Source organism: Podarcis tiliguerta, assembly GCF_965153285.1.
Source record: "Podarcis tiliguerta genome assembly, chromosome: 14".
In the NCBI taxonomy this organism is placed as follows: domain Eukaryota; kingdom Metazoa; phylum Chordata; class Lepidosauria; order Squamata; family Lacertidae; genus Podarcis; species Podarcis tiliguerta.
Genome location: NC_139547.1, coordinates 8,783,378 through 8,791,358, shown reverse-complemented (window position 1 = coordinate 8,791,358; position 7,981 = coordinate 8,783,378).

The window sequence follows — 7,981 nt, the reverse complement described above, 5'->3', positions numbered from 1 at the left end:
GTTGGCAACACTGTACTGTTCTTACTCTGTTACGCATATGTTCTGTTACAGTGTCGCTGTTGTGATGGTTTTTGCAACCCGCATGTTGCTTTTCAGTACCAAAGTATCAAGGCGGTTTACAGCAGCTTTTTTCGGAAGACTGGAGCGCACCAAAACGCACCTGTCTCCTCTTCCTCCTCATGAGTAAAACCTGCTCAGACAGCCGGGGAGGCGTCAACACCAGAAAAAAAACACGACCCGCCGGGTGGCCGCGATTGTTTTGCAAAACCTTTGTTGAGATGGGCCCACCTTAGGCCTGGAGGCGATTATCTCCTGCAAAAAGGTGTTAATTGGGTATGCAACCTGAAGCAGGCGTTGGGTTTCTGGGAAATCTCAGTCTCCGCCCCTCCAGGGGCAGATGCAATAACAGGAGGCGCGGAGGAGCAGGCTTGGGTGCAAGTCTTCGTTTCTGTGCTTGGATTAGTTCCTTGCAGGTAAGTAAACGGCGGCGGTATTTTCTGTGAAATGGGTCGAGGGGAAGGAGTAGGCGACCTGATTTGCTCTAGCCCTGTCTCAAGAACTCCCTCTTCCCAATCTGCTCCCCCTTCTAATAATAACTATAATAAATGAAGGACGATGATGGTCTGCAGTTGTGCTGTCGTTGGACTGAGCTGAATTGCCCTTATCTTTTTAACGGGTGGTGGTGGTAGAGGAATATTCTAAGTCAGTGAACAAGCTGGCAAATGCAAACTCCTTGCCACGCCTGTAAGGCTGCCCAGAAAGATTGTTCAGAGAGATGCAGCTTCTACAAATCGCGAGGTAAGGAGTGCGAGGTTCAAATCCCCCACTCAGCTGGGTAAAGGCGTGTTGGAAATTTGCTTCTCGGCCTAACCTACCTCACAGGGTTGTTGAGAATGGAGGAAGGAGGATGAGCACCATCGGGACATGTTGTCTTGAGCTTTTTTGGAAGACTTCTTGTTGTTGTTTAGTCGTGTCCGACTCTTCGTGACCCCCTGGACCAGAGCACGCCAGGCCCTCCTGTCTTCCACTGCCTCCCGCAGTTTGGTCAAACTCATGCTGGTAGCTTTGAGAACACTGTCCAACCATCTCATCCTCTGTCGTCCCCTGCTCCTTGTGCCCTCCATCTTTCCCAACATCAGGGTCTTTTCCAGGGAGTCTTCTCTGCTCATGAGGTGGCCTAAAGTATTGGAGCCTCAGCTTCAGGATCTGTCCTTCCAGTGAGCACTCAGGGCTGATTTCCTTCAGAATGGATAGGTTTGATCTTTTTGCAATCCATGGGACTCTCAAGAGTCTCCTCCAGCACCATAATCCATGGAGTTTTCTTGGCAGGGATACTGGAGTGGCTTGCCGGTTCCTGCTCCAGCTGGATAATGTTTGGTCAAAACTCTCCACTATGACCTGTCCATCTTGGGTGGCCCTGCATGGCATAGCTCATAGCTTCTCTGAGTTATTCAAGCCCCTTCGCCACAGCCATGAAGGGAAGACAGGAGCACACCAAAACATACCTGGCTCCTCTTCCTCCTCCATTGAAGTTTAGGGCCCGCACTTGCCTTGCAATTGTTGTAGAAAAATTTGGGGCTGGCTTTTGCAGGGCATTGCCTTTGTTCTTTTCTCTCCTGTCGGGGAAAAAAAAAAAAGGGGGGGGGGGGGACTCTGTTGCAACAGGAAAATAAAGATCTTCCTGGTTTTCCTTCTGCTGGTTCCTGCCTCCATCCATTCTTTCACCCATCACGGACTTAGGGGACTCTGAGTCCCTTGGGGAGTTGGGCAGCAAAAGCCAACCTCAGTTGGCATCAATTTCTACATCAATTCCTAGGGGCAATGAATGCCAAGCTTCGAAAGCCTTGATGGGTCTCCCCCTCCCCATCTCTTCACCTTCCTCCTTCTCTCCACCTTTTGTTTGCTATAGTTTGGTTTGTGAGCCACAATGTTCTAACTTGGAGGCGACATCTAAATGTATTTGGACTACAACTGCCACCAGCTTCTGTTGCCAGGCTCAGTGGTCTGGGATGAAGGGGTTTGCAGGAGGGCACCATGTTGGCCACCCCTGCCAAAGATGGGGCATCTGGGCCTGAGATATGTTGGGCTCCCCGTCATCCTTGACCATTGTTCTTGCTGATGGCAGGATCTGGAAACATCTGGAGGGCAAGGGTTGAGGGCTGGCCTGCCATAAGGAGCTTTAAGGCTGGGTGCAGAGTGTTGGCTGAATGGGATCCTTTGTGTGAAACAGAGAAGGAAGCCAGCTAGCCACAATTGATGGGGAATTTGGATGAGGGCAACACACACACACACACATGCGAGTGTGAAGGCACTTCCTCGCATAAGCAGAAGGGGGCAACCAGGCCCTCTTTGGTTCTTGAGCCTGATATTTGCACAAACTTTGTACTATCCAGTAAATTGGTGCATGGACTGTACCAGCTTAGGTCTGGATCTGCATGATTTGGTGTGCTTGTATGAAGGGCTGAATTAACCAGTAAGCAAAATAAGCACATGGTTAGGGCATCAAGGGAAGGGGGGGGGGCACTCCAGAAATTGTCCATTGCCACATTTACCATGGACTAGATAGTGCAGCTGAACAAAAATAAACATTATTTATAGAAATACAAACTTTATTTTCCATCTTACTGTAGGTTTTGCTTCATTTTGAAAAAGATAATTTTATTTTACGATTTATTATTGTTTATATTTTGAATTGGATATCTGTGGGCCCCCCCCAAAATCTTTGAAGTACAGGCAGGCATAGGCAAACTCAGCCCTCCAAATGTTTTGGGACTACAACTTCCATCATCCCTAGCTAACAGGACCAGTAGTCAGGGATGATGGGAATTGTAATCCCAAAACAGCTGGAGGGCCGAGTTTGCCTATGCCTGATTTAGGGCCTCTAAAGGTCTTCATCCAACCCTGCCTGTATGCCCTAAATAAATCCTGCCAGGGGTGAGCCCTACTCTAGCCTTTTGCCTTCTTAAGTGTAGGGAGTCTTCTTTCTCCCCCCCCCGCCCCAATTTCATCAGTTTGCAGGGTGCTTCCCAGGCAGCAAAGGTAGAGCCACATCAAATAGTGCTTTAGTACAGTGGTACCTTGGGTGGCGCTGTGGGTTAAAGCCTTAGCGCCTAGGGCTTGCCGATCGAAAGGTCGGCGGTTCGAATCCCCGTGGCGGGGTGCGCTCCCGTCGCTCGGTCCCAGCGCCTGCCAACCTAGCAGTTCGAAAGCACCCCCGGGTGCAAGTAGGGACCACTTACTGGCGGGAAGGTAAACGGCGTTTCCGTGTGCTGCGCTGACTCGCCAGATGCAGCTTTGTCACGCTGGCCATGTGACCCAGAAGTGTCTCCGGACAACGCTGGCCCTTGGCCTCTTAAGTGAGATGGGCGCACAACCCTAGAGTCTGTCAAGACTGGCCCGTACGGGCAGGGGTACCTTTACCTTTTTACCTTGGGTTAAGAACTTAATTCGTTCCAGAGGTCCGTTCTTAACCTGAAACTGTTCTTAACCTGAAGCACCACTTTAGCTAATGGGGCCTCCCGCTGCCGCCATGCTGCCAGAGCACGATTTCTGTTCTCATCCTGAAGCAAAGTTCTTAACTCGAGGTACTATTTCTGTGTTAGTGGAGTCCGTAACCTGAAGCGTCTGTAACCCGAGGTACCACTTTATTTGTATTGAGCTTATTCAAGTTTCCGAAAGTGCCACACAAGCTTTGTTCTGGCTGCCATCCTGCCAACAACTCTAATGATTATCCTTCTCCTGACTCCATATTGTAGATGGAGGGATCTGAGGCTGAGAGCAGCTTGCTTCAAAGAGCTCCTGGTGAACAGCAGATTTGAGCCAGGGAATTCTGATTCTTAGGTCAGGCGTTTTATTCATTTTAAAAAAATAAAAATTAATTTTCCAAAATTTGACATTTACAATAGTCAAACAACCAAAACAAAAAGAGAATTCAATAAATTGCCATGGACTCCCTTTTGTGGATTCTTATGTTAACCTCCCCCACATTTTCTCTATTAATCCAATTCTATTAAATCTCTATTATAACCATAGCCCAATCTTCAACTCCAAGTATTATTCCACTCCTACTGATAATTTTAATTGTTTACTATGATTTTTAAGATAAATTATGGATTTTCCCCATTCCTTATTAAAATTTTGGTCTTCCTGATTCCTAATTCTTCTGGTCATTTTTTTTATTTTGGCATAGTCCATCAATTTAATCTGCCTTTTTTCTCTGGTAGGGGCTCTGTTTTCCCTGGGCAGCTGTGGGCACATACATAAATAGTCTCTTCTGGTTCCTTTGTATTTTGGAACCTAGAATTCTTAGAAGAAAAGCTTCAGGTTTTGTTTTTTTAAAGAAAAAGTTATTTTAAACATTTTTTTCCAGTTCATTATTATCATCTCCCAAAATTATTTTACTACCTTACAAGTCCACCACTTGTGGTAAAAGGTGCCTAGCTAATTTGCTAGGGGTCAAATACGAGCGATACATCATTCTTATATAATTTTCTTTCAGAGTATAACATACTGTAAACTTTAAATTCCAGTTCCATAACTTCTCCCATGCTGCAAGTTGTATATTATGTCCAAAGTCCCTTGCCCAGTGTATCATAACTGATTTGACCTGTTCAACTTTCGCATGCCGTTCTAATACTAATTTATACATTTTAGAAAGCAATTTAGTCCTATTTTCTAACAGCTCTTTTTCCAATTTAGAGGTTTCATTAGAAAAGCCTTTCTTTTTGGCCATCTTAAAGATATCATTAAGCTGATGGTATTGTAACCGATAAGTTAATAGTCCTCTTATATCTTCCAACCTCTTTAATTTTAATTCATGTTTTACTTCCATTAATAATTCTTTATCGGTTGCCCAATCAGTTTTCTCTCTCTTTTAAGGGAGATATCACCTCCAGTGGGGAAGCCACCATGGTGTTTTTTGTTCTAATAAGGTCAGGTGTTTTAAACAGTGCATCATGTCAGCTTCTCATTAGGTAGCTAACTAGAAATGGCTGGCATCCATTTGCCTCATCTTCAAATAGTGTGATTTGGTGCCAATGCCATTCGTGCATATAGAATGGAAGTAGTCTGATGGGGGAACTGTGGTCTTGCAGAGAGTTAATCCCTCTCACTGAGGGATGTTTAGGTCAGGGGTCAGCAAACTTTTTCCGCAAGGGGCCTGTCTACTGTCCCTCAGACCTTATGGAGGGCCAGACTATCTATTCTCTTTCTTTCTATCTATCATCTATCTATCTATCTATCTATCATCTATCTATCATCTATCTATATCTATCTATCTATATCTATCATCTATCTATCTATCTATCTATCTATCTATCTATCTATCTATATCTATCTATCATCTATCTATCATCTATCTATCTATCATCTATCTATCTATCTATCATCTATCTATCTATATCTATCTATATCTATCTATCTATCATCTATCTATCTATCTATCTATCATCTATCTATCTATCATCTATCTATCTATCATCTATCTATCATCTATCATCTATCTATCTATCTATCATCTATCTATCTATCATCTATCTATCATCTATCATCTATCTATCTATCTATCTATCTATCTATCTATCTATCTATCATCTATCTATCATCTATCTATCTATCATTCATCTATCTATCATCTATCTAATCTATCTATCTATCTATCTATCTATCTATATCTATCATCTATCTGAATTCCTATGCACACTGTGAGAGGGGCAAGTAGTCCTCCTCCCCACCCCGGCCCCGGCCCCCTTCTCGGTTTCCTGCCAGCCTCATTCGCCAAAGGGCTGGTGGCAGTGGCGCGAAACGGGCTTCCTCCCTGCCTAGAGGAAGAAATAATAATAATAATAGTAATAATAATAATAATAATAATAATAATAATAATTTATTATTTATACCCCGCCCATCTGGCTGAGTTTTCAAGGCGGCTCCCAATCAAGTGTTAAAAACAGTACAGGGTTAAATATTAAAAACTTCCCTAAACAGGGCTGCCTTCAGATGTCTTTTAAAGATAGGATAGCTGCTTATTTCCTTCACATCTGAAGGGATGGTGTTCCACAGGGCGGGCGCCACTACCAAGAAGGCCCTCTGTCTGGTTCCCTGTAACCTCACTTCTTGTAGTGAGGGAACCGCCAGAAGGCCCTCGGTGCTGGACCTCAGTGTCCGGGCTGAACAATGTGGGTGGAGACGCTCCTTCAGGTATACAGGACCAAGGCCGTGCTGTGCTTACCTTCTCAGGGGCTGCTGCTGCCATCACCGCTGCTGCTGCTGCTTCTTATGAAGCGGATAGACAGAGTGAGCTTGTCTGCTCCGCTTTCTGGCCCACAGGAGCACCAGGGTGGCGACGGCGATGGGAAGAAGAGGTCAAGCGGCGGTGGCTCTGCCAATCAAACGCCGCGCCTGGTTTACCTCAGCTCAGCACGGGGACGTCTCTGCCAATCAAACGCCGCTGAGGTAAACCAGGCGCAGCGTTTGATTGGCAGAGCTGCCGCCGCTCAGCCTCTTCCTCCCGTTGCCATCGCCAGGAGTCTCGGCTTCGCGATGGGTTCTGGCTTTGCGGTGCAGGCCGGATTTAGGACCCAGGTGGGTCTGATCCTGCCATAGTTTGCCAACCCATGGTTTAGAGTATAGTAGCTGAGGGCCCACCCTACAACTTTAATGGCTTGCTCATGGTTGCATGTGGGCAAACCCTCAGAATGCAAGTCTAGAACGGTGTTTCCCAAACTTGGGTCTTCAGCTGTTTTGGGACTACAACTCCCATCATTCCTAGCTAGCAGGACCAGTGGTCAGGGATGATGGGAACTGTAGTCTCAAGACAGCCGGAGACTCAAGTTTGGGAAACGGGGGTCTAGAAGAACTTGAGGAGGTAGTTGTAATATCTTGTGATGAGGAAGAACTGTTCCTTGAAGCCTTGTTGTATCTTCAGCAGTCTGTGGTAGGGATGGGGAAACGGGATGGGCAGTGGGGGAGCTCAGGACCCAATCTGTTGGCCTGTATTGTTGTTTCCAGTCTCCTCAGGCAGCCCCTTCCCCTAAGTACACCTCAGTTGCTTTGAAGAGGTCCTTTGCCTCTGGGTCTTGATGTGAGCAGCTGAGCATAAGCTGAGGGGCAGCCTTCCCCTGCCAACCCTAGTGCCCTCGAGATCGTTTGGATGACAACCAATGGCAGCTGTCATCCAAAACGTCTGGGGGGCACTAGGGTTGGGGGGAAAGCTGCTTAAAGGGGAGCTGGGTGTCCTGCACAGAGTCAGATCATCCATCTCACTTAGCATAGAATCATAGAGTTGGAAGAGACCACAAGGGTCATCGAGTCCAACCCCTGCCAAGCAGGAAACACCATCAGAGCACTCCTGACATATGGTTGTCAAGCCTCTGCTTAAAGACCTCCAAAGAAGGAGACTCCACCACACTCCTTGGCAGCAAATTCCACTGTCGAACAGCTCTTACTGTCAGGAAGTTCTTCCTAATGCTTAGGTGGAATATTCTTTCTTGTAGTTTGGATCCATTGCTCTGTGTCCGCTTCTCTGGAGCAGCAGAAAACAACCTTTCTCCCTCCTCTATGTGACATCCTTTTATATATTTGAACATGGCTATCATATCACCCCTTAACCTCCTCTTCTCCAGGCTAAACATGCCCAGCTCCCTTAGCCGTTCCTCATAAGGCATCGTTTCCAGGCCTTTGACCATTTTGGTTGCCCTCCTCTGGACACGTTCCAGTTTGTCAGTGTCCTTCTTGAACTGTGGTGCCCAGAACTGGACACAGTACTCCAGGTGAGGTCTGACCAGAGCAGAATACAGTGGCACTATTACTTCCCTTGATCTAGATGCTATACTCCTATTGATGCAGCCTAGAATTGCATTGGCTTTTTTAGCTGCCGCGTCACACTGTTGGCTCATGTCAAGTTTGTGGTCAACCAAGACTCCTAGATCCTTTTCACATGTACTGCTCTCAAGCCAGGTGTCACCCATCTTGTATTTGTGCCTCT